Source organism: Hordeum vulgare, chromosome 5H, assembly GCF_904849725.1.
Source record: "Hordeum vulgare subsp. vulgare chromosome 5H, MorexV3_pseudomolecules_assembly, whole genome shotgun sequence".
In the NCBI taxonomy this organism is placed as follows: Eukaryota; Viridiplantae; Streptophyta; class Magnoliopsida; order Poales; family Poaceae; genus Hordeum; species Hordeum vulgare.
Genome location: NC_058522.1, coordinates 226,474,859 through 226,502,245, shown reverse-complemented (window position 1 = coordinate 226,502,245; position 27,387 = coordinate 226,474,859).

The following is a 27,387-nucleotide window of genomic DNA, read 5'->3' as shown; positions in this document are numbered from 1 at the left end:
AAAGATAGACGAGATCTAGATCCACATCTCCACCAATCACTTTCTCCTCTATGTGAGGGAACCCCTTGGATCTAGATCTTGGAGTTCTTTGTGAGCTCCTTGTTCTTCCTCTCATATTTCTCCATAGCTTTTGTTGTTGTGGAGGGATTTGAGTGTGAGGGCATTGACCACTTTGTGTGTTCTTGCCATTGCATGAGTTGCATCGGTTTGAGTTCTCCACGGTGATACGTGGAAGTGAAGTTTGAGAAGCTTATTACCTTTGGTACTTACTACCATAGATATTGTTCTTCGTGGATGCTTTGGCATCCTAGAAGCTTGGTGGTGTCTCGGAGCTCAATCATTGTGGTCTAAAGCTCCGCGCAAGCGTCGGGGTCTCCAATTAGGTTGTGGAGATTGCCCTGAGAAATTTGTACGGGTACCGGTAACCGCCCCCAAGGGTTGCCATATGTAAGGGTTCGGTGACCGCCCTCAAGGGTCCCTTAGTGGACTCACGGCATCTTGCATTGTGCGAGGGCGCGAGGAGATTACGACGGCCTTAGTGGCATCTTGGGGAGCATTTTGCCTCCACATCGCTCCAACGGAGATTAGCATCCGCAAGGGTGTGAACTTCGGGATACATCATCGTCTCCACGTACGTTGGTTATCTCTTACCCGAACCCTTTACTTATGCACTTTACTTTGTGATTGCCATATTGTTTATTGTCATGTATCTTGCTATCACTTAGTTGTTGATCTTGCGTAGCATAAGTTTTTGGTGCACATAGCTGAACCTAGTTGTTGTAGGTTTTGTGCTTGACAAATTAAACGTTACTTTTATTCCGCATTTGTTCAAGCCTAAACCGTAATTATTTTAAAGCGTCTATTTACCCCTCCCTCGAGGTGACATCCACATCCTTTCACATAGGTTTCAATTAAATGGTCAAAGTGAACTTGTGTGGTAAGCTGACGAAAATAATATATCGCTCTAAGAAAATAACATGGTAGAACTATTCGTCACTCTCCGATGAAAATCTATATAATCAACATTGCATTCATATAAGAAATCATACTAGCAATCAATCTAACAATCTATATAACAAACAACAATTAAAATTGACCCAATAAACCAATAAGAAAAATCCAATAAGCATCCAAAGGAAACTTCAAACAAAAAATATAAACAAATCTATGGAGTTTTCTACTAACACAAAATAGTTTTTGTCCTAATTAAAATTAACAGCAAATAAAACACAAATAATAATTAAATAACAGAAAAAAAAATATAAAACAACTAAGCTAACAAAAAGTTTTTTTCATAAAACTTTGTTAACAAAATAGGCAATTGAAAAGCTTTTATTTAACTCTACTTATGATCAAAACAAGAGTAACCCTGAATTGAACCAAAAACAATTTCAACTTGACCACAAATTATTCCCGATGTAAATTTAATTTAATAGAAATAAAACTTATAAAAGAGTTGATAGACAGTATTTTTCCAAAAGCATTTAGTTAGCATTGAAATCAATTTCAAGTTATTTATTGAACAAGAATTGGTTGCATGCAAATCAAGGTTAGAATAACCCAAAATAAAAATAAATAGTTTTGTTGAGGAGCTACTACTTACTAACAAAAACTTAATATTTTTTGGCCCAAGTAACAAAAGGAATAAAATTAAAACTATTGAAGACAAACAAATGAAGGATAAAAACAAACATAACTAAAGAATACTCTTTTTGGTGTAAACCCTAATTTAAATTATTCTAAAATTTCTCAAATTAAAACCTTATGATAAATAAAGTCCCAAGTGACTAGTAGCATAAATAATCAACCCAAAACCTATTTTTAAACTCAAGATTTTAAGCAAATTAGTGTTTGAATCAAATCTATTTGAATTCAAAATTAAAGTTTACAAATATGGTCAAACTTAGTATATACATAAACTATATAAAATATGTGACACAATGCAAAACTTTTGCTCAAAACAATTAAAAACCTAGAAGATATAGCAATTCTAAAAAGAGAACTAATTTTGAAATTAAAAAAAACTCATTAAAAGCCTACAGAGCGGACACTGAACACTTGGCAGGCTCTGACTTGCTACGGGTGTGTGTTGCTGGAGCTATCGAGCAAACGACCAGTATTTAAAAGAAAATTCTTTGCCTATTTAAATGAAGTAATCTCAACTGTTGATTCGGGATCTAATGGTGGATTGGAGATGGGGTGATCATAGCGGTCGGGTTGGAGTCCGACGAGGTCCACGGCGAGGCAGGAGTGTCGGGGTAGAGATGCAGACTACTCTGGGGGGGGGGGTCTCCGTCAAAACTAAGGACACCGGTCGATGACGGATTCCAAGGATGGTGACGAAGATGGTTGCAGGGCTGGGGACACAACAAAGTCGGCGAATGGGGTTGCTGTGGTGGCAGAAAACTCTGGCGAGGGTGACAGAGTGTTGCGGGGGTTCTACAGTGACAGCGAGGGCAGGAATGGATGAGGACGACGACAGTGCAGCTATTGGTGGTGTAGGTGGAGCTCGAGGTGGCAGAGGCGAGCGGTGGGAGAGAGGGTGAATGGCGGGAGAGCCTGGCTCCGGCGAATGGTTGAGGCGGTTGAGGGCGATGCGAATAGGGTATTTAAGGGGGGTCGCGTGTGGGAAGGGGGCACTTTATATTGGAGGTGCCGTGGGGAAGGGGACGTCAGAGGATAGGAGCGGCGGCAGAGTCCGGCGAACTCGGGAAGGAAAGAGGAGAAGAAAAAAGAAGGAGACTGCGGGGTCTTTGGGATCGAGCGATGGGGCTCATCGATCACGGAGAGCGTGGGCAGGGAGAGATGATCGGTTGACTGATCCGTTCATGATTTGATATCGGGAGGGGATCCTATGCCTGATTCGCTCTGGTGGGCCACGTCGGCACTTTCCTAAAGAAAACTATTTTCCTTTTATTTAGAAGTAGAAATGAAATGCTAAAAAGGAAATTGAAAAAATTCCAAAAATAGAAGTGTTATATATTAAAATGATCAGAAAAATATACCCTACAACTTGAACACTTTTTCACACACATTTGAAATACTTTAAAAATATGTTGTTTTCAAAAAAATCAAAAATGATTTTGATCCAAAGAAAAAATATTCTACAACTATTTTTTTGAGTTTAGAAATTCAAATCAAACTCAAATGTTTGCCTCTGGTTCGGAGTGTCACGTTGCTCCTCTCTATATTTTGAAAATTTGATGACGGCATTTGAATTCATTTGTATGTTTAAATTGGAAAGGACCAGATTTGGAAATACTCCAAATGGAAAAATAAAAAACTTTCAACTCCCATTTCAAATTCTTTGTTTGAAGAAGTCATGTCATCTTGTCTCTATGGTTTTTGATGCATGAATTTGGAATCAAACGCAAAGGGGAAAGTCATTTTATTCCCTCTCATTCAAAGGTTTTCAAAAAGTTTCAAATTTCACTCAAATGCAATCAATGAGTCAAACAAATAATCATTCAATTATTTAATATAACATTCCAAAATTTGGGATGTTACATCATCGACAAAAATTTAATGTTTAAAACAGATTTTTGATTCAATGTTTTATTTAATAGATAAAGCATTTCAAGTCCAAAAGACCAAAAATATTTCGGTGTTGTCCTATGTTTGATGTGACAAGATGAATGGTTATGAAGATGTGTGGACCATGTTTCCTCGTGTCACACATGTGGACATTATCATTTAGAAAAACCAATAAACCAAGAACATAGCAAATCACACTAATATTATGTTACTTTAAACCCCTCTTTTTTTATTAAGTACATGTCACACAAGCATGTGATCATCAAGCACACTCTGACAAATGTGTTGTCGCCATGTGCACATCGAGGAACAATAATTTAGGTAGGTCCAACATGTGGTGCACCACGCCACCTTTGTTTATTCGCTCACACAATGGCATGGACCATACATTGGGTGCGCCTAGCAATTGCCCAAGCAACCACTTCCCCTTCCTCGTAGCATTCCCAAAACCCTTCGAGATTTCTTTTCCTCCGCCGCTTCTGCTCGTCGTCGGATTACGATTATCCTAAACCATCATTGTGTATGCTTGTGCTGCTGTTGCTTGCGTGATGGCGTCGGCAGCGGAGGATAACCATAAGAAGCAATAGGCAGAGGCCGAGTTGGCGATTGGGGGTAGAGGTGTGGATGATAGGAAGTGCGGGTGGCGAGGGAGGTGGTGCGTATGGAGAGGGAGGCAATGATCCCCATCATCAAGCCCAAAATAGTAATGAAGCTCGTCGACCACATCAGTAAGTATCCACTCACTAATACAACGTCACGCTTGCGATTGCGAATTAGTTGGGTCACCACCTCCCTCGCCTTCCGTCTCGAGCAGTCCCATCTATGTATCTTGCTTGTGTGGTTTGTACGTGGCTCTTCTCTTCTTTGTATCTATGTATCTTGCTTGTGTGGTTTGTACGTGGCTCTTCTCCTCTTTGTCATAAAATGCAGTAAGATAATATGAATATAGTCTACCAAAAGTATTTTGTGCCGCAAGCAACAAGTTGTCGCTTCTAAAATGTATGTGCTTATGTACCATACCTGACTGGACATAGATTACAAAGTTACAACTCATAGTGGCTTCTTTACGAGGAATAGAGGAGAGATTGCTGGAATTGATGATGTATTACTTGAGCATCGTGGACGAATATGTAGGAGTACATGATTTTCTTAAAGTACAATACAATGTAGAATAAATCTTACTCTCCTATATTTCCTAAACAATCAAGATACTGAGCATCCCCTCGTAGTCACAACAGTAGTGATGCAGAATGTGAGACTAGAGAAGAATTTGAAGGTTGTAAGCCTACGGGCATCCACCCACAGTCATAATGGTGGATACATAGCGGATGTTGTGGCTGATTTCTAAACTGACAAGGTTGCTCAACAAAGGTGGTAGCCCTTTGTGAAAAAGTTGAGGTAGCCGTGTTCGGGGTTGAGTCAGGGGTGGCTGGTGTCGAGGTGGTTGTAGGCCAGTTGTTGGTGGAGGAGCCCGATTGGATCAACGCGATGACGGCAGGAGCAGAGCAACGTGTGGATGGAGTCGCGGACAGCGGCGCGGACAACGGCCATTCATGTCTCCCATGTGGCGCGCGAGGCCACCGAGTCGGAGAAGATGCTGGTGTATTCGATGCCGAAGTTGGATAGTTTCTAGTAGTTAATATCTAATCCGTACTAGAGTCACACAATCACAATAAACGACACCAATATTTGTTAATGAGGTTTGCCGATATGGCTACGTTCCGGGGTATGAGTATGGACGCACCTCCCATATACTAAATCAACATAGTAAACTTGAAGATAAGCACGCCTCCGACCACCGACAACGCCCGATGCCTTTATATAATAGATACGGGTTACAAGTGTCTGAGAGATGCGCTTGCTGCAACCAAATAGTATAGCTGCACTAATAAGTATTTGGGCTTATTAAAACCTTTTGCTAATTACAAGTCCAATTTTATCTAACTCCTACACACAATATTTCACACATATTTTAGTAATCCTCCTTGGCGAATGTGCGCTCGCCATCTTGAAGCCACCATGCATGAATCTCCATGTACCTTGGAATTGAATAATGAAGCATGAACTCCGCTGCTACTTCCTTGACTTCACATAACTTCACCTGTAGTATGTGTTCTTTCTTCAACACACTTAATTCTCCCGCAACAATTAAGGAATTTTCTATTGTCCTTTAGTCATCTTGAGTCAAACTTGCAGTTCTCTTGTACCTTTTTCCGAATAGTCGTTTATGTGTCCTGCAACTATAACACTATGCGTGCCTCGACATTGTTCGCACACACTTTGTCATGTGCATCGAACACCATAGAATATACAACATGTAATTTCGAGATTTTGAAAATTTTAGACTGTAATACCCTATTTTGAACCGTCCTGAGTGATTTGACTTTTCCCAAAAAATTAGGACCAATTAAATTTTTTAGGAGTGCTTGTGATGCTTGAAGTGATTGTTGTTTGCTTGCTTGCTTGCATGCGTGTGTTACTCTCCAGACTCAGCTCCTTGACCCAAACCCTTGCCTAATGATCAAGCCATGTGTGTAGAACCAAAAACTATTTTTACCAAATATTATTTTCACCAAAAAGCATTTCTTTGAATTAAGCTTTCAAAACCCGTGAGATGGGATTTGTACTACATGTCTTCAAATTAGGGAATTTATTTTGCACCAATTATTTTATTTAAAACCTATTATCAAAATTACTTTCCAAAACCACAATATTATTATTTTAAAAGTTATTTTGTTATTGTATTTAAATGCCTTCCTGTGAGGCAAGAAATGGTCTCTTATGAAGGAAAGTTATTTTTATTGCCTTCAAAATATTTAATAAAATTTAGGAAAACTCAGTGGACATATATATTCCATATAAATGAGTTCCAACACATGGTCACGTTCAAAATATTGAGCAAACCAATTCAAAACCCTTCCTTCCTATTTCAAGCTATTGGAATATTTCTATAAGAAATATACTCAATAAGTTCATGTGAAATTCTAGCATGTCACATATGATATATGTGATGATCTTGCCAAGTTTCATCTCAATCCAAGTTGATTTGGCTCCCCTAGTTATTCTAAAACCCTATGTGTCCAGATCCAAGCATGAACAACTCTACAATGCCAAGTGTCTCCAATTGTGCTCAAATTTCGTGGTCATGTTCTCATACTCCAACAATGCATCCACACCAAGTGGTGCATCAAGGAGAATATAAAAACTTGTCCCAAGCCCCTCAAAACCCTCTGTGTTGATTTTTTACTTTGGGAAACTTTACATTATAAAGTTTATCCAATTGACCCAAAACTTTTTGGCATGCTTTAATGCTCAAACAATGCCCCCACACCCAATATTGGATTTGTGGGAATTGATTTGAATAGTTTTGTAAGCAGAAAGCCATTTTTGCCCATTTCATGGGTTTTCCAAGTCTACATTGGAAACCTTCTCCACCAAATCCTAAATTTGGTTCCCAAGATTATTTTCATCTATTATTTGATCCTGTTAAGTTTCATCTCAATTCAAGTCCATCTGGTAGCTCTGACACTCATCAAACACCTTGTGTGGAGTCACCAAATTGGCTACTTTGGCCCCTTCCACTTTTACCCTTGATCTCAAATTTCTACCACAACTTTATATAGTTACATTTTACCTCTAGTTGAATTGCCATGATCTCTGGTCAATTATTGGAGAGACGCTCCATGTAACTACTTCTCATTTTCAACCTTGGATCACCATTTTACCCCTCTTGTCCCACTTCTCCTTAAGCCAAAGCTACCACCTCTTTCGAGAGAGTCCCTAGAATCCAAAGGCATCATTTCAAACCAAGATATGGCATGCTTATGTGGAGAAAATGAGCAGCACATCTACAACTAGATTTCTGGCTAAAATGTAGGTTTGTACAGCAAGTACTAGCTACCCTCCTTTGCTTGACTTCAAACATGGCACTATTGTAGTCCTTGCGTAGCTAACACTGCGAGACATAATTTTTCCCCAATACTCCCCATATAAAAATCATTTTTCTTAGCTCCAAGTTTGATGTTGCAAACTTGACCTCTGTCAAAGACCATTCAAACTAACTCCACTAGAGACCAAACTCCTCACTCATACTCCAGCTAACATGCCCCACATCCCACACGCCTTTGACTGGTCAAGCTAATGGTGTAGGCAGGGGTGGCCATGGTGACCACCACCCTGGCATGCAGAACTAGTGCTCTGCACCTTAACCTTGCCCCACGGCTTGAATCTAGCAGCCAGACCTTGTCTCAGCATGTCACAGCATCTCCTTTCGATCGTTCCGTGCGCTCCCCATCATCAGCTAACCTCCAAGAACCATCTAGGGCGCGTGGCTGCCATGCACAGGGAGTTCCCGAGAGCTCTCGGGCTCTCCCTCTACCTCCACCTCTCTTATCTCCTCTCCCCTGAGCCTCTTGCGTGCCCCTCCCTTGTGCACCTCCAGGGCTCTCCCTTTAGAGCCATGCGCTCCTCCCCAAGCATCCTCCTCCTCCCAACCCCTCCAATGGCCGAAGCTCAATTGGCGGCCTCCACGCGAGCTAGACCAACCAGGGGGTTTGCCCTCGCCTCTAGCCCCCTGGGGTCCCTCCAAACCGGCGCAAATCCTCCCCTCTCTACCTCCTTCATCTCAGGTGTCCGGGGCGCCCTCCTCCTCAGCAGCCGAAGCTAGCTACGCCTCGTCCAAAGCCCTGCTCGCCCCCGTGGTTCCCCTGTGGGAATGGGGGCCGCGGGCAGAGGCAGTTGGTTGCCCCGAGTGCGCTGGTGGCCGGCGCACCGCCGGAGGGTGGCCGGAGCCGCCTGGGCAGCCCCTCCTTCGGCCGGCCCTTCCTCCATGCTCCCTCTCTGGTTGAGCCAAAGGAGGAAGAAGCCCGTGTTAGCTGGGACCTTGTCGGCTGGGCCCAGCCCCATAAGTGGAGGCGCATTCCTCCCAAAGCCGTCTCCCCTGCGGCCTAAGCGGTTTTCAGCGAATACATATTCGACGTAGCCCTCTGCTGGTGCCTGGGAGCTGCTGGGCTGGCCCACCTCGCTTTCCAGCGCCCTGCGCACATGCTTGACACTGGTTATTTCATGGACAAGGTATGAGATATCAGGATATGGTGAAGAGTAACTTGGTGACGTTCCTGCGAGCTAGGACGCTTCCCAGTCAGAATGCGTGTAGGTTAAGGCTGATGGCATGGATTCACGCTTTCGACCAATATTTCCGCTATTGTCCAGTTTGATGTGCTGGCCTTCAAGGCCCTAAAATATGTAAGAATTGACCATGATGGTCATTTATTGTATCAAATGGTATGTATGGATGTAAGACTCTTGTTATTCAGTTACTATGTGTTCGATGAGCATTGATCTCTGGGATCACTAAGCATGTTCATTCGGCGATCTCGACTCGTAAGTCTGGGATCCCACATAGACTTTCCATCCTTTCTCAGATTCGACATGGTCAACAGCGCTCCATCTTCCTAGTACTGATAGACCTAGTCATCAACTTCAACTTGGAACTCGCCAGCACTTCTTCATCTCCCTGTACACATTTTGTCTCACAACATGTCTAACCATCAGTGCCTTGGTTTGAGACCATGTCTCAAGCTTACCGCACTCCTTGTCGCTATTATCGTGTCGAGCCTCTCCTTTCCTGGTCAAGTATACTAGGTCATGAATCGACACCAGCTCAACACCCACTACATAGAACCACCAATCATCGCCATCAATGTTGAGTTTCATGTACCACTCGGACAATTTGATCCTAGCTCGAACAATGTCCCTCTCTTTTCCCGCTAAAATTGTCTTTCAACTCTCTATCTCCTTACACTGTAGCCCCTTTATTGGTCGAGTGGAGTCCTTCATTAGACTCTATCTCCACTGTCAACATGACTGCACGGTGGTTGTACGAGCCACCGTGCGTGTCGACTACAAACACTTCTATGTACACTATTGAATCAATCCCACATAATTTCCATGTCGAGTCGCACAAGCCCTCAATACACAACACCTGTTTCCACGTGTAGAATTATGTCATTATCAGCATCATGCTCCTATGTCATCGTGGCGATATCATGATCATCTTCTATTTTGATTGTGTCGATCCAACAAATTGTCCATGTCATAGGCCTTGTATGTCTGACCACACCTAGAATTGTTCAACAGCACGACAACCTCCAGACTCCACAAGCCTTATATGCACGCCATTACATGATCCATATTGATCAACTTGGCATCCCGCTACACCATCAAACGTACACAATGCATAAACATATTGTGGGTACCTCAGCCTAGCTGAGTTAAGACTCCCTCTACATCCTACAACGATCCCATGATCATTTTGTTGCTTCCATAGTTGAAATGCTATCAAGAGAATTTCCATGTGTACCAAGATTTTACTTACATAGTTGTGACCATTTGGTCGCGGTTGTGAACACTGATAACCCACAAGTATAGGGGATCGCAACAGTTTTCGAGGGTAGAGTATTCAACCCAAATTATTTTGCTTTGACACAAGGGGAAGCCAAAGAATATTCTCAAATATTAGCTATTGAGTTGTCAATTCAACCACACCAGAAAGATTTAGTATCTGCAACAAAGTATCAGTAGCAATGTAGTGTGATAGCAACAGTAGCAATAGTAACTAGTAGCAATAGTGACAACAGTAGCGATAGAGTAACAGTAGCAGTAGCGACATCAGTAGCGACAAAGTAACGTAGCAAGGACCAGTAGGAAAAAGTCGTAGGCATTGGATCGGTGATGGATGATTATGCCGGATGATATTCATCATGCAACAGTTATAACACGGAGAGATATGTAACTAGCTCCAGTTCATCAATGTAATGTAGGCATGCATTCCGTATATAGTCATATGTGCTTAGGGAAAAGAACTTGCATGACATCTATTGTCCATTCCTCCCGTGGCAGCGGGGTCCTAATGGAAACTACGGGATATTAAGGTTCTCCTTTTAATAGAGAACCGGAACAACGCATTAGCACTTAGTGAATACATGAACTCCTCATACTATGGTCATCTCCGGGAGTGGTTCAGGCTATTTTCACTCCAGGGTTGCCGGGTCATAACACATAGTAGGTGACTACAACTTGCAAGATAGGATCATGAACTCACATATATTGGCGACAACATAATAAGTTCAGATCTTAAATCATGGCACTCGGGCCCTAGTGACAAGCATTAAGCATGGCAAAGTAGTAGCAACATCAATCTCAAAACATAGTGGATACTAGGGATCAATCCCCGTCAAAACTAACTCGATTACATGATAGATCTCATCCAACCCATCACCGTCCAGCAAGCCTACGATGAGATTACTCACGAACGGTCAAGAGCATCATGGAATTGGCGATGAAGGAAGGTTGGTGATGACGATGGCGACTATCTCCCCTCTCCGGAGCCCAGAACGGACTCCAGATCTACCCTCCAAAGGAAGAACAGGTGGTGGCGGCGCCAACGTATCTTAAAACGCGATGAAGTCTCCTCCTCGATTTTTTTCGGACGAAAGGGACTAAATAGAGCTGGAGTTGGAGGTGGTGGAGCTCCGTGGGCCCCACAAGCCTGCTAGGCGCGGCCAGGGGGCGCGCCTAGTGGGCTTGTGGGCTCCATGCTCCACTTCTCCGGTTGATTCTTGCGCCAGTATTTTTTATATATTCCACAAAACTCCTCGTAAATTTCCAGGTCATTCCGAGAACTTTTATTTCTGCGCAAAAACAACACCATGTCAATTCTGCTGAAAACAGCATTAGTTCGGGTTAGTTCCATTCAAATCATGCAAGTTAGAGTCCAAAACAAGGGCAAAAGAGTTTGGAAAGGTAGATACGACGGAGACGTATCAACTCCCCCAAGCTTAAAGCTTTGCTTGTCGTCAAGCAATTAAGTTGACAAACTGAAAGAGACAAAAGAAAAACTTTTACAAACTCTGTTTGATCTTGTTGTTGCAATTATGTCCAACTCATATTCAGATTTTCAGCAAGATCATAAGCTAACCACATAAGCAGTGACATCTACGTCTCAAGAGGAACTCATATCAATGGCATAATCAACTAGCGAGCAATAATGATGAGTTTCAAATGTCAACACTTCAATCAAAACAATCATGAAGCAATATGAACATATGGTATCTCGCTAGCTCTTTTTGAGACCGCAAAACATAAATGCACAGCACCTTCAAAGACCAAGGGCTAACGAAACATTGTAATTCATGGCAAAGAAGATCCAGTCACAGTCATAGTAAATAACAATTAAAAGCAAAGCATAGAAATGACAGAGGTGCTCTCCAATTGGTGCTTTTGTAAGAAGAGGATAACTCAACAGAAACATAAATAGATAGGCCCTTCGTAGAAGGAAGCATTGATTTGCAGAGGTGCCAGAGCTCAAGCTTTGAAGACAGAGATAAATAATTTTGGGTGGCATGCTTTCATTGTCAACACAATGACCAAGAGTTTTCACCATCTACCATGCTACACATACTATACGCGGTTCCCAAACAGAAAAGTAAAGTTTTGACTCCCCCATCAACGATCAATCACACTCCACGAGTAGCCGAATACTCGGGTGCCGTCCATACCAACAACAACCGAGGGGGAGTTTTGTTTGCAATTATCTTTTTGATTTGAGCATGGAACTGGGAATTCCAATTACCGGCCCCTTTCTCGTGAGTGATAGTGAATAAACACATATCGAGGATAACACGCCTAGCACGGAAGATTCTGATCGCCCCTTGTCACCACATGAGTGGTTCGGGCATGCAAAACATATTATTTCTTGAAGGTTTAGAGAGTGGCACATGCAAATTTACATGGAACGGAGGTAGATACCGCATATAGGTAGGTATGGTTGACTCATATGGGACAACTTTGGGTTTATGGAAGTGGATGCACAAGCAGTATTCCCGCTTAGTACAAGTGAAGGCTAGCAAAAGACTGGGACGCGACTAACTAGAGAACAATAATAGTTATCAAAATGCTTTGAGATTAACCAACATTGAGTGTAAGCATGAGTAGGACATAAATCACCATGAACATGAATATCATAGAGGCTATGTTGATTTTGTTTCAACTACATGCGTGAACATGTGCCAAGTCAAACCACTTGAATCATTCAAAGGAGGATACCATCCTATCATACTACATCATAATCATCTTGAAATTCATGTTGGTATCCAAGACAAACCATTATAAGCTCCTAGCTAATTAAGCATGGCATCACAAACTATGATCTCTAAGTTGTCATTGCAAACATGTTTCTCTCACAACAAAGCTGAATTGGGAATAATGAGCTAGTCATATTCACAAAAACAAAATAGATCCAGTTCATATCAGCTTTTCCAGGCTCAGTCACTTCATCATATATCGTCATTATTGCCTTTCACTTGCACGACCGAATGATGTGAACAATAATAAGAGTGCTCGTGCATTGGACTAAGCTGGAATTTGCAAGCAAACACGAACGAGAAGACAAAGTAATATGGCTCTTTGACAGATAAACAGATATGCATGCGAGAGCCACTAAAAATTATAACCATGGTCTTCTACCTTGACCCAAAGAAAAACAAAACTATTTACACGGGAAAGCTCCCAACAAGCAAAAGAAGAACAAGAAATATTTTTGCGTTTTCTCAAACTAGACAAACACACGAGAAGAAAGCAAGAAAAAGAAATAAAATAGCATGGATGATACAGTGGCAAAGTGTGAACACCGACTAACAAAGTGAAAGCGTAAGCATGAATATAAAGTCGATGAGAAACACGTACTCCCCCAAGCTTAGGCTTTCGGCCTAAGTTGGTCTACTCCCAAGGTGGGAAGTAACCGTCTCCGGGGTACTCCGGAATGTATTGAGGGTGCCAGTGATGTGTGAGCTCCTCTGGCTCCCACTGATAAACTGGCGTTTGGTACTCGACTGGTAGCTCGGGCACGGGCGCCTGTGTTGGTGCTATGCCCCAATATGCGTAGATGTCTGAGGGCATAATAATGTACCTGCCTAGATGAAGATTGAACAAAGAAGGAGCAGGCAAAGTAATAGTCTCACGTGTACCCTGACTAAATACCAGGTTATAAATCATCCTCTTATTTATATATTCATCAAGAAAGTCATGGCGAACCATGCTATCATAATCTAGATATCTCTTAGGAAGAAGAATCTCTTCTTCCTCGTGCAGTCTAATAGGTATCTCAAAATGTCTAGCAAGACGGGTAGCATAGATACCTCCATAAATAATGCCTTTAGAACGGTTTGTGTTCAACCGTTGAGCTACTATAGCGCCCAAGCTACATGTTTTATCAGTATAAAGGGCTTCGTGCAAAACCGCAAGATCTGGGGAGCTAATGGCCCCAGCTTTCCCATGGCCAATCAAACATTTTCCCACCAATAATGAGAAGTACCGAAGCGCAGGAAAATGTATGCTAGCAGCTCTAGTGCAAGACACTCCTATCTCCTCTCCTACAGCAATAGTATCTATGAAAGCCTCCAAGTCCCGTGGACGAGGTTCGTGAATATCACCAACATAAATTAATTTGCAAACATTGCAAAAATCCTGAAGTGACATGCGCTGGGGGATATCATATAATTTGAACTCAACCATAGGAGGACTCTTCCTTGGATAGAAATTAAAGCTTTGCACGAAAATATTAGTGAGGAGGAGGTATTGGGACACTTATCTTCAACGAAGGCGGTAAGGCCTCCGTTTTCCACCAAGTAGTAAAAGTCCTCATAAAGTCCGGCGGCGCGTAGGAACACATTGATTGGCCACTTGCACGCTCGAACTTCTGCAACTCGGGGGACCGAATACTTGGGTTTCTTCTTCTCATTTTCACCATCCTTGGGGTCACGGCTTGAAGAGCCTCTCAAGAACCTCCTCATCTTTTCCTTTTTCTTTCTCTGAAAATTTCTGAAATTTTTAGTGACTCTAAGAAAAAGTGAACAAGGCCCAACGAAACTCGTAGCAATTACTCCTTCAAGTGCCTAGAGGCGATATCACGCATCAAACCTACTTGGGACCAGCTAAAATTAGCATGCAAAGCTCAAGAACAGCGTCACCAAGGCAGCAAAAATACGCAACGAATAAGGCACTAAAGCAAAAAACTAATTGGACCAATGGAGGAGTCACATACCAAGGAATAATTTCCCCAAAACAGTTTGGTGAATGGGGCTTTGCACAAGGAGATCAAAAATCGCAGCAAGAAGAGCAAGAACACGGGTTTGAGGCGCGAGACGATTTTTTCTAGAGGTAGGAGAAGAAGATGGGAGCTGGAATAAGTGGAGGGGGGACACGTGGGCCCCACAAGCTTGGTAGGCGTGGCCAAGGGGGTGCCCGCGCCTCGAGGGCATGTGGCCCACTAGTGCACACCCTTGACTAGCTCTCAGTCTCAGAATTTTTCAAAAATTCCAGAAAAAATCATACTTGATTTTCACGGCATTCGGAGAACTTTTATTTTCGGGACACTTTTCTACGGACGCAAAAAGCAGAAAACAGGGAAAACTAAAGCTAAATCTATCATTTTTCTTCTAAGCAACCGAAGGTGAAAGCTTGGAACATAGGTTTGTGACTCCTTGATTCGTCCATCCCATGGTCATCGAAAGAAATCCGTCAATGAGGTTGATCAAGTCTCCTTGACAAACTTTTTCGAATCGCATAAAAAGGAACGGAGAATTTTTGAATAGTCACTAGGTTACCTCAATGGGGATGTGCATATCTCCAACAAGAAAATCGTACTTCATCTTAACAGTAGGTATAGGGCATTCAAAGCTCCCAATAAGAATCGATGAAGTTTTTTCGATGGCATTGATGCAATGTACTCGATATTGTTTCTTCGGAAAGTGCACCGTATGCTCATTACCATTGACATGGAAAGTGACATTGCCTTTGTTGCAATCAATAACAGGCCCTGCAGTGTTTAAAAAGGGTCTTCCAAGGATGACCGCCATGGCATCATCCTCGGGAATATCCAGAATAACAAAGTCTGTTAAGATAGTAATGTTAGCAACCACAAAGGCACATCCTCACAAATGCTGAAAGGGAAAGCAGTTGATTTGTTCGCCATTTGCAGAGAGATTTCAGTGGGTGTCAACTTGTCCAATTCAAGTCTACGATAAAGAGAGAGAGGCATAACACTAACACCGGCTCCAAGATCGCATAAAGCAGTTCTAACGTAGTTGCCTTTAATGGATCAAGGTATAGTGGGCACTCCGGGATCACCTAGTTTCTTAGGAGATCCACCCTTGAAGGTGTAATTAGCGAGCATGGTGGAAATATCAACATCAGGTATCCTCCTCTTATTAGAAACAATATCCTTCATGTACTTAGCATAAGGAGACATTTTGAGCATATCTGTCAAACGCATTTATAGAAAGACAGGTATAATCATTTCAACGAATCGCTCAAAATCCTCATCATCCTTTTTCTTGGATGGTTTGGGAGGAAAGGGCATGGGTTTCTGAACCCATGGTTCCCTTTCTTTACCATTCTTCCTAGCAATGAAGTCATTCCTATCATATCTCCTATTCTGAGGTTCTGGGTTATCAAGATCAACAGGTTCAATCTCCACATCCTTATCATTGCTAGGTTGAGCATCAACATGAAGAACACTATCAATATTATCATTAGGCTCATGTTCATCACCAGATTGTGTTTCAGCATCAGAAACAGAGACATCGTTTGGACTCTCGGGTGTAACATCAACAGGGTTGCTAGCGTGCAGGTTCCTATCATCTTTCTTCTTCTTCCTAGGATGACTAGGTGCATCAGTGCTAACTCCTTGAGAATCTTGTTCAATTCTCTTAGGATGACCCTCAGGATACAAAGGTTCCTGGGTCATTCTACCGCCTCTAGTGACGACTCTGACAGAATTGTCATTCAACTCACTGAGCAAATAATTTTGAGCCTTAAGTACTTGTTCTACCTGAGTAGTAACCATAGAGGCATGTTTACTCAAGAGCTTAAGATCAATGGCATTTCTGTCCACACAAGCACTTAAATGACTAAGCATACGAGCATTCTGTTCCAATTGTCTGCTAACATAATCATTGAAACTATGTTGTTTGGCAACAAAGTTATCAAATTCATCCAGGCATAAGCTAGCAGGTTTATCAAAAGGAATGTCACTCTCATTGAATCTACGAAGAGAATTTACCTCTACTACCCGTATCGGGTTATCAAGACCATGGATCTCTTTGATAGGTGGTAGATTCTTAACATCTTCAGATTTAATGCCTTTCTCTTTCATAGAGTTTTTAGCTTCTTGCATATCTTCAGGACTGAGGAATAGGATACCTATTTTCTTAGTAGTTGGCTTCGGAGGTGGTTCGGGAATAGTCCAAGCATTCTCATTGCACAAGATATTATTCAATAGGATGTCAGCTTGTTCTACGGTTCGTTCCCTAAAAACACAACCAGCACAACTATCTAGGTGGTCTCTAGAAGCATCGGTTAGTCCATTATAGAAGATATCAAGTATTTCATTTTTCTCAAGAGGGTGATCGGGCAAAGCATCCAGTAACTGGACAAGCCTCCTCCAAGCTTGTGGGAGGCTCTCTTCTTTAACTTGCGCAAAGTTGTATATTTCCTGCAAGGCAGCTTGCTTCTTATGGACAGGGAAATATTTTTCGGAGAAGTAGTAGATCATATCGTGGGGGCTACGCACATAACCAGGAGCAAGAGAAGTGAACCAGGTCTTAGCATCATCCTTTAGCGAGAAAGGAAACAGCTTAAGGATATAGTAGTGGCGGATCTTTTCCTCACTAGTGAATAAGGTGGCTATATCGTGCAGTTTGGTAAGATGTGCTAGAACCGTTTCAGACTAATAACCGTGAAACGGATCAGATTCGACCAGAGTGATTAACTCAGGGTCGACAGAGAATTCATAATCCATATCAGTCACAAAGATAGGCTAAGTAGCAAACTTCGGGTCGTATTTCATCCTAGCGTTCAAAGATTTTTCTTTCCACTTGCGCAATAATTTCTCAACATCATAGCTATCCTTACAAGCAAGAAAGTCCTCAGCTATCTCTCCCTCCATAACATAACCCTCAGGCGTATCAGGCAATTCATATCTAGGAGAGCTAGTTCTAACAGGTGAAATAGCAGGTTCTACTGCAATAATCTCAGCAGTTTTAGAAGTATCATCACATCTAGTAGCAACTCTAGCAATTTGTGCATCAAGGAATGCACCTAGTGGCAAAGTAGTATCAAGCATAGCATCATCACAAGCATCATGGATAGTAGAAGTATCATCATCAAGCACATGCAACACATCAAAATTTTAACAGGAGGTGGTGTCGCAAACTTACTCATAACTGAAGGTGAATCAAGTGCAGAGCTAGATGACAGTTCCTTACCTTCCCTCGTGGTTGAGGGCAAGACTTTAGTTTTTGGATTTTTCGGATTCCTCATAGTGATCAGCAGACGTAAATCCCAAGTGACTCAGAGAATATAGCTATGCCTCCCCGGCAACGGCGCCAGAAAAAGGTCTTGATAACCCACAACTATAGGGGATCGCAACAGTTTTTGAGGTAGAATATTCAACCCAAATTTGTTGATTCGACACAAGGGGAAGCCAAATAATATTCTCAAGTATTAGCAGTTGAGTTGTTAATTCAACCATACGTGAAATATTTAGTATGTGCAGCAAAGTATCAGTAGCAAGGTAGTGTGATAGCAACAGTAGCAACAGTAACCAGTATCAATAGTGACAGCAGTAGCGATAGAGTAACAGTAGCAGCAGTGACAACAGTAGCGACAAAGTAACGTAGCAAGGACCAGTAGGAAAAACTCGTAGGCATTGGATCGGTGATGGATGATTATGCCGGATCGGTGATGGATGATTATGCCGGATGATATTCATCATGCAACAGTTATAACACGGAGAGATATGTAACTAGCTCCAGTTCATCAATGTAATGTAGGCATGCATTCCGTATATAGTCATATGTGCTTAGGGAAAAGAACTTGCATGACATCTATTGTCCATTCCTCCCGTGGCAGCGGGGTCCTAATGGAAACTACGGGATATTAAGGTTCTCCTTTTAATAGAGAACCGGAACAACGCATTAGCACTTAGTGAATACATGAACTCCTCATACTATGGTCATCTCCGGGAGTGGTTCCGGCTATTGTCACTCCGGGGTTGCCGGGTCATAACACATAGTAGGTGACTACAACTTGCAAGATAGGATCAAGAACTCACATATATTGGCGACAACATAATATGTTCAGATCTGAAATCATGACACTCGGGCCCAGTGACAAGCATTAAGCATGGCAAAGTAGTAGCAACATCAATCTCAGAACATAGTGGATACTAGGGATCAATCCCCGTCAAAACTAACTCGATTACATGATAGATCTCATCCAAGCCATCACCGTCCAGCAAGCCTACGATGAGATTACTCACGAACGGTGAAGAGCATCATGGAATTGGCGATGAAGGAAGGTTGGTGATGACGATAGCGACGATCTCCCCTCTCCGGAGCCGAGAACGGACTCCAGATCTGCCCTCCAGAGGAAGAACATGTGGTGGCGGAGCCTCCGTATCGTAAAACCCGATGAACTCTCCTCCTCGATTTTTTTCCGGACGAATGGGACTAAATAGAGCTGAAATTGGAGGCGATGGAGCTCCGTGGGCCCCACAAGCCTGCCAGGCGCGGCCAGGGGGCACATGGTGGGCTTGTGGGCTCCACGCTCCACTTCTCCGGTTGATTCTTGCACCAGTATTTTTTATATATTCGACAAAAAATCCTCGTAAATTTCCAGGTCATTCCGAGAACTTTTATTTCTGCGCAAAAACAACATCATGTCAATTATGCTGAAAACAGCGTTAGTCCAGGTTAGTTCCATCCAAATCATGCAAGTTAGAGTCCAAAATAAGGGCAAAACAATTTGGAAAAGTAGATACGACGGAGACGTATCAAACACTAGTTCAAAATTTTAGCAAAAATTTCAAATGCATCAAGTAGACCCATCGGGTACTCCATACGCGTCTCACTGGAATTGCATCCTTGTTTCACATTTGTTATCATAATCTTGTCTTCTTCACATGTCTAGCCAAATCAACAAGTCACATGAGTACATTCAGTATGGTCGTGAGGAACCACAAGGAGGTGTTATCTAGTAGAGCACGGTAGCGCTATAGCAAGCGAGAGTGCAAAGTACTAATTCTATGCTCCGCCTACTGCACGCGTTTGGCTCAGCCAATGAGGTTGCCTTGACATGCTAATGAGGGTAAAAGCGACGGCCCACAAAAGTAATGGAATTTAATCCAGTACTGTGGATGCAAGGACAACCCTCGACCTCGCAAATGCATGCATCGTGTTAAAAGAAGATAAAATTACTTGAAAACAAAGTTATAATATTAAATTGGTTACCATAGGTCACCATCACTTCTCCACCCTCATATAAGGCCAACTGGGTTTTCTTTCTTATTCATGCTCATAAAATAATTTATGCACATAGTAATGTTCTAGTGAAAAATATTGTTCCTCTAGTAAATTCTCGAAAAAACACAATTTAGTATAGGAGTTTAGTTTTAGTTATAAGTGTTGCCTAAGAGGTCACGTCATATCAGAGTGGGAAAGAATTATGTACAGATGCATCCACGTAATTGTTCTCGTGTCTTAATATGCATTACAATTGATTCTAGGAAAATTCAAAGGAAGTAAATAATTGATATTTGATCTGGAAAAACAGTCAACCCATACTAAAGTGCAAACATAATTGTACGTCGGAGTATTTCATTTTTGAAATTCATCTCATAAAACCATTAATATAATGTTTGCACATTAGTCAAGTAAATGACATCATAAAGCAATTACTATAATGTAGCATAGTAACAATTACTAGGAAACATGGTAATGAAAATAATGGGTTATCACTATGCTAATACCAACCAAATAGTTGGCAAACATGGTAATGAAAATAATGGGTCGTCAGCCTGCTAATACCAACAAAATAGTGGGCAAACATGGTAATGAATGAACTGGGTTACTAGCTCCTTGTACACAAGTTATATTGCTAGCTAGTTTGGACTACTATTGTCCTGCTTCAGTTATCCTGGATGGATGGCTAATTACGATCAATTTGTCAGCCACGTGTGCTATCCCAATCATCTCATTTTTTGGTTGAGCTCTTGGGCTAGTTGTGCTAACTAAAAGGCATGCTGGTACCCGGAGTGAGTCGGAGCGTAGGCTAGTTATAGTAGGCCCCCGTTAACTTGATCATAAACTAAGTTTAATTTTTGAAATAATATAGTATTTTGCAAAGTATTTGAGAACATCAGCTTATAAACAACATGTAACTAAAATAGTGATATAATCTGAGTGTGAAGATAGAGTTGATGTTCTTTCACCAAATCATATCAACATCTATAATACAAATCCAATATCATCATAATACAAATCTAATACCATCGTTGTTGACATTCAAAAAACAAGTTTCAACTAGGGTTATCCTTAGTCACGTGGTTGGAGGTGAGTAGGCGTTGATGGGTATGGAAGCCTTATAGAGAAGGTTGCCACACACTCGATAGAGTGACACAACGATGTTTTTTAAATAGGTTCGCACACCTCGTGGGAGCACGACATACGTCCTATGAAAGGATCATCAAATTGGTGCCTGATGCACGAAACACTTAAGAGTGCCACTTTTTTAGTCCTAGGACTCCCAACTAATCCAGGCCTTTGAAGGTCCCTCGAACTCCGGATCTTGACCGCCCTAACACTCGTAAGAGAGCAAATACGGGAGAGTGGCCCTCCCCTCGAGTTTATTCAAGTGGGAATGACTGATTGACATGTCTATGGGGGCCTTATATAGCCTAGAGGTCCTTGAAAATGACCAAGTTTATACTTGAAATAAAGAGATGGAAAGGTAGAACTAGACGATGATACGTCTCCAACGTGTCTACAATTTTTGATTATTCCATGATGATATATTATCATTTTACAATTTTTGGGGGCATTTATTTACCAATTTATATTATTTTTGAGCACTAACCTATGGACCCAGTGCATATTGCCAGCTGTTCTTTTCTACGTGTTTTTCACTTTTCAGGTTTTCCATACCAAAAGAACTCGAATTTCCTTAAAACTTGTTGGTGATTTTTCTGGACCAAAAGAAGACCAACCGGGATCGGAAGAAGGACGGAGGCCTCACGAGGGGCCCAAAAGCCAACAGGGCTTGGCCAGGGGGCTGATGGCTTGTGCCTCCCTGGCGGCCCTCCCAACTACTTTCCTTGGCTTATAAATTCTCATCTACCCTAAAAACACGAGAGGTAGTCCCGAAACACTTTTTTTCGCCGCCATAAGTCTCTGTTCTGATGGTAGGCCATCTCAAGCTCCGTTTCAACACCCTGTCGGAGGAAGGATCGATCATGGAGGGCCTCTTCATCAACCTTGATGCCCTCGTGATGATGTGTGAGTAGTTCACCACAGACCTATGGGCCCATAGTGAGTACCTAGATGGCAATGATCAGCGCATCTTCGCTTTGATTCATATGATGTAATTCCTTTTGTGCGATGTGTTTGTTTGGGATCCGATGAATTGTGGATTTATTTTTTATTATTCATGATAAATATTTGAGTCTCCTCTGGATACTTATATGATTCTAATGTGCATGATTATGGTAGCTTCGTAATTCTCTCCCATCTATGGAAATAGTTTCGCCAACTAAATCGATATTTCTTCGGTGAGAGAGGTGCATTGTGGTAGGTGCAACCTCGCGAACTTATATATTCCGGTGACAGAAGGGGACAAGATGTGGCTTTGTGTTGCTGCTACTAAGGATAAAACGATGGGGTTTATCCATATTGCTTGAGTTTACTTTGTCTTCATGTCATTGTTCTCCATGCATTACTATGTTTTACTTAATACTCTAAATGCATGATTGATAGCGTTTGATGGTTGGAGTAATAGTAATAGGTGCAGGCAGGACTCAGCCTATTTTTGTTGCATGTGATGTCTATATACGCATGATCATTTCCATGAATGTCGCATAACTATCGGCTTTTCTTTCAATTGCCCAAACAGTAATTTGTTAACCCACTGTATGTTATTTTTCATGACACATGCCATTAGGGAAAGTTGTGGTTCCCGGTTTATTCACAACACATTGATAAAACCTTTAGTACCTTGTTGTTAATTACTTGTTTTCATTTTATATTGCTATCTACAATTATCTACACACCTCACTTGCTTGCATATAACAAGACAACAGGTTTGACAACCCTCTTGCACGCGTTGGGTGCAAGTTGTTTGTTCTTTTGTGTGTAGCCACTAAAGATGGTTGTGGTTGATATTCCTATTAGATCTATAGACCTTGGTTTCATAACTGAGGGAAATACTTACCCACATTGTATTGTGACAACCCATTCCTCTTCATGGAAAACCCAATGTGGATCACAATTATTACGAAGCATTTCTCGCAACATTGCCGGGGAATACCATCCCTAACTACCAAGTAACTCCACACAAAATTCCATTCACTTGTTCCTCTTTTTTGTTGTTGGTATATTAAGTTTGTCTCATAAAAAGATACAAAAATATTTATATTTGTTTTTTTGCCCGCCACTAGATTGCATCTTTGCTCTCTAGTTTGCTTGAAAGTTGCTATCATGTCTTAATTTCAGAAAGTTATTATTAAAAGTGCTATTGAAGATAGCACTAGTGAACTGGATGAAGCGGGATTAAAATTTGTTGATTCCACTCATGACCCTTCTATGGATCAAGTCCCTACTATCACTACAGGAATCACCTTCTTTGCCGTCTGCCATCACAGACGGCAAAGACAATATCCCGGACGGCAAAGACAATACCACAGACGGCAAAGATTGTCACGGCCGGCAAAATTTCTGCGTCAGCCTACGACGGCATCTGACCTTCTTTGCCGTCTGCCCCCCCCCCAAAGCGGACGGCAAAGAGCTTTGCCGTCAGCTTTCCTTAGGAGCAGTCGGCAAAGCGTTTGAGACGGCAGCCGACAGGCGTTGCCTCCGTTAGGGGTTAACAGAGCCTTTGTCGTCTGCCTCCCCGTGAATCTTTGCCGTCTGCCTCCCCGTCAATCTTTGTCGTCTGCCTTCTCCTCCCCGCCCCTCCCCTCCATCTTTGCCGTCTGCCGGGTCCTCCCCTCCCCCCTCTCTCCACTCTTTGCCGTCTGCCTCCTCCTCTGTGCCCTCTTCTTTGCCGTCTGCCCCTGGAAGCAGACGGCAAAGAGACTATATGGCCAGCTGCTACTGCCCAGGTTGCACAGCTGGGCGCCACGTGGCACCTTTGCCGTCGGCTGGCTGACGGCAAAGGCCTTTGCCATCAGCTGGCAGACGGCAAAGAGCCTATATTGTCACATTTTTATTTATTTTTTCTATTTCACAGCACATATACATATAATTCATAGCACATATATCATAAATAGATCACAACACATATATGATATACATATAAAGCTCATCAATGCCATTTGTTCATCAACGTACATCCCATATATCAAAAGAACCAACACATACAAAGTTTCGTCCATATATACATACATGTAGTTGCACATATATTGTTCATCAACACATTGTTCATCAACACATACAAAGAACCAACACATTGTTCATCAACTCAAATAAAAACGGAAACTAAAGCACTCCAACGCCAGCATCCATGCATGTAGTACATCCAATCTGCAAAATGGGAATAAGAAAGTCAGAAGAAGAAGAACAACAACATATATATGACAAATAATCTAAACTGAAGAAGAAAGAGAAGAAGCAAGAAGAGAACAAGGAGAAGAAAAACAAGAAGGAGGAGGAGGAGGAGGGGAAGGGGAAGGGGAAGGAGAAGGATAAGGACGAGGAGAAGAAGAAAAAAGAAGAGAAGAAGAAGGAGAAGAAGGAGGAGAAGAAGGAGAGAAGAAGAAGGAGAAGAAGGAGGGCTCCTTCTCCTTCTTCTTCTCCTCCTTCTCCTTCTTCTTCTCTTCTTCTCCTCCTCCTTCTTCTTCTTCTCCTTCTCCTTCTCTTCTTCTTCTCTTCTTCTTCTTCTTCTTCTTCTTCTTCTTCTTCCTTCTCCTTATTTTTGAGCTAAATTACCTAATTATGTCTTTTTTGAGCTAAATGGGCTAATTATCCCATTTTAGAGGAAAACAAGCTAAGTATATAATATTAATGAGCTAACCAAGGTTCTTATGCCATTTTGGGCTTATTATGGTATTTTGGAGCTAAATGGACTAATTATGTCATTGTTGGGGAAATTAAAGCAATTGCAAGGATAATATGAAAGAGGAGAAGAAAGAGGAGGTGGAGGAGAAGAAGAAGAAATCAAGGAGGAGGAGGAGGAGAAGGAGGAGGAGGAGAAGGACTAGAAGGTCCTTCGCCTTCTCCTCCTCCTCCTCCTCCTTCTCCTTCTTCTCTTCTTCTTCTTCTCTTCTTCTTCTTCTTCTATCTTTTCATTTTGCCTATTTCTTCTCCTCTTCTCCTCTTGTTGGACCTAAATTACCTAATTATGTCTTTTTTGAGCTAAATGTTCCAATTATGTCATTTTAGAGGAAAACAAGCTAAGTATATAATATTCATGAGCTAACCAAGGTTCTTGTGCAATTTTGAGCTTATTATGGTATTTTGGAGCTAAATGGGCTAATTATGTCATTGTTGGGTTAATTAAAGCAAGGATAATATGAAAGAGGAGAAGAAAGAGGAGGAGGAGGAGAATTAGAAGAAATCAAGAAGGAGGAGGAGGAGGAGGAGGAGAAGGCCAAGGACCTTCTGGCCTTCTCCTCCTCCTCCTCCTCCTCCTTCTTCTTCTTCTTCTTTCTTTTCATTTTTCCTATTTCTTCTCCTCTTGTTGGAGCTAAATTACCTAATTATGTCTTCTTCGAGATAAATGGGCTAATTATCTCATTTTAGAGGAAAACAAGCTAAGTTTGGAGGAGAAACTTACCGTAGTGGTCATCAAGGAGGAGAAACACCACGGTTGCTCGCGCCGGCTTCGTTTGGAGACGGTTGCCCTGGAGAAGGGTCGTGCGATGCCGCTCGGGAGTTATTCTGCAGAAAAGATATTTTGCAATGTCTCAGTTAGCATGATGACACTCAATTATTAATACTAGTTTATAATAATTCTCACCGTGCCAATCGAAGAGAAGACGGGCATCGGCGGAGGGACTTGACCGCTCTTCTCGCACAGACCCTGAAGAGTGGGTCGTATTAGTTAGTATTGAAACAGACATTACACACATGATTTGGCTAATGTGAAAAAAAACATACCACAAAAAGCTCGTACAGGGCCTGTTGACCCGCCTCATTCCGGGCCCTCTCCTCCTCAAGCAATCGTGTCGTGGTCTGGTCCCTCTCATCAAGAGCAGCCTGAAGAGCAGCCTGGCTTGCCAATCTCTCTTTCTCAAGAGCAGCCTGGTTTGCTGCTCTCTCTTTCTGAAGAGAAGCCTGAAAAACCATTCCTCGTTACCACAGTAATGATCTATGGTGACACACATAATGAAATGGATGAAAGTGTTCTTAGTCCGTACAACTAACCTCGATGGCAAGTTCGACTGGCCGTGGATGAGGCGTTATCTCAGGATATCTGCTCGACTGGCGCGCCTTGATCTCCGGAAGAGTGAGTGGACAACGTATTATCCCATCTCCAATGGCTATCGAGCCATGGGGCCTCCCGCCACCAGATATCATCACCAGCTCTGGATCCAAAGGTTCTTGGCTAGGGTTAAAGTCATCCCCTTTCGTAGCCTTCCCCGCGTCCCTGTATGCCACGAGCTTCTGGTGGGATGATATGTTGGTGAAGTTACTGGGATCATCCAGGTTAGACTCAGAGAATGCCTTCGCCTTCTTGTACGAGGCAGTATGGGCCATGCCATAAAGGTCGTACAAGTGTGGCATCTCAGTCTTATTGTGATGCGCCTAAAAGAGAGGAACAAAATATTAGCATCAAGAATGAATTGCATGAATCATGAAGCAAATCACATACCAAGTTTCGTCCAAACTGAAGTAAGTTGGCGCTGCCTTGATGGTGTGGCACACCAACCATTTGGCTACGCCGATCCTTCGCATTCTCGTGGACGGCTCGCCAGCTGCCTGTGCACCACTCATCAACCAACGCCTCCCAACAATCCATCTTATCCGCACACCATCTTTGGGGCACCTGTAAGTTATTAGAAAGAATTTTCAGCGCTACGCCTATGAATGAAATCAAGAAAACTACGTAGAAGGACTTAAGAATAGGTAATTACCTTCATGTATTGCTCCTTCTTCAGAAACTTCCCGCGGCAATCCTTCTTCTCCTTCTTAATACCACGCGTGGCGTAGTAATCTCGAATAGCCTGCGGCCAAGCCTCATGGTGCAAGTTCTGTAGTAACCGCCTACACTCGACCTTGAGAACCCTGGCCGCCTCCTCCTCATATCCATCCTCACACCTATAGAAGGTCTGCAATCAAACGTGAAAACACCGATTAGTACAATAATTAGGTATATTGTTAATTTTAGATTCTGTAAAAGGATAATTTACCCAAAAGCTCCTGATCACCATCTCGCCCCTCGTGTGGCACAAGACACCATCTATAATATCCTCCGGCGGGGCCTGCGCAGCCTGGTAGTGCTCCCAGGTAAATCCTAGTGTAGGAACCTGACCCTCACCAGGCAACGTGACAAACCCCGGGAAATTTGTCCGGCAAAGCACATCAAGGACGGAGTTCGGCCTGCGGACTCCAAGAGGGTGTACCCATCCCCTATAGTATGATAAGGTCAGCGCATTAGATATTTGAACAAACTTGAAGGAAAAAGCTCAAAAAGGGTAAATGTACTTACCTATCTCCTTCAGGTTTAATCACCGGCCTTTGCTCGCGGGTAGCCGGGGCGACCGGGAGACGTGTACTACCACGCTTGTACACGGTGGCCCCG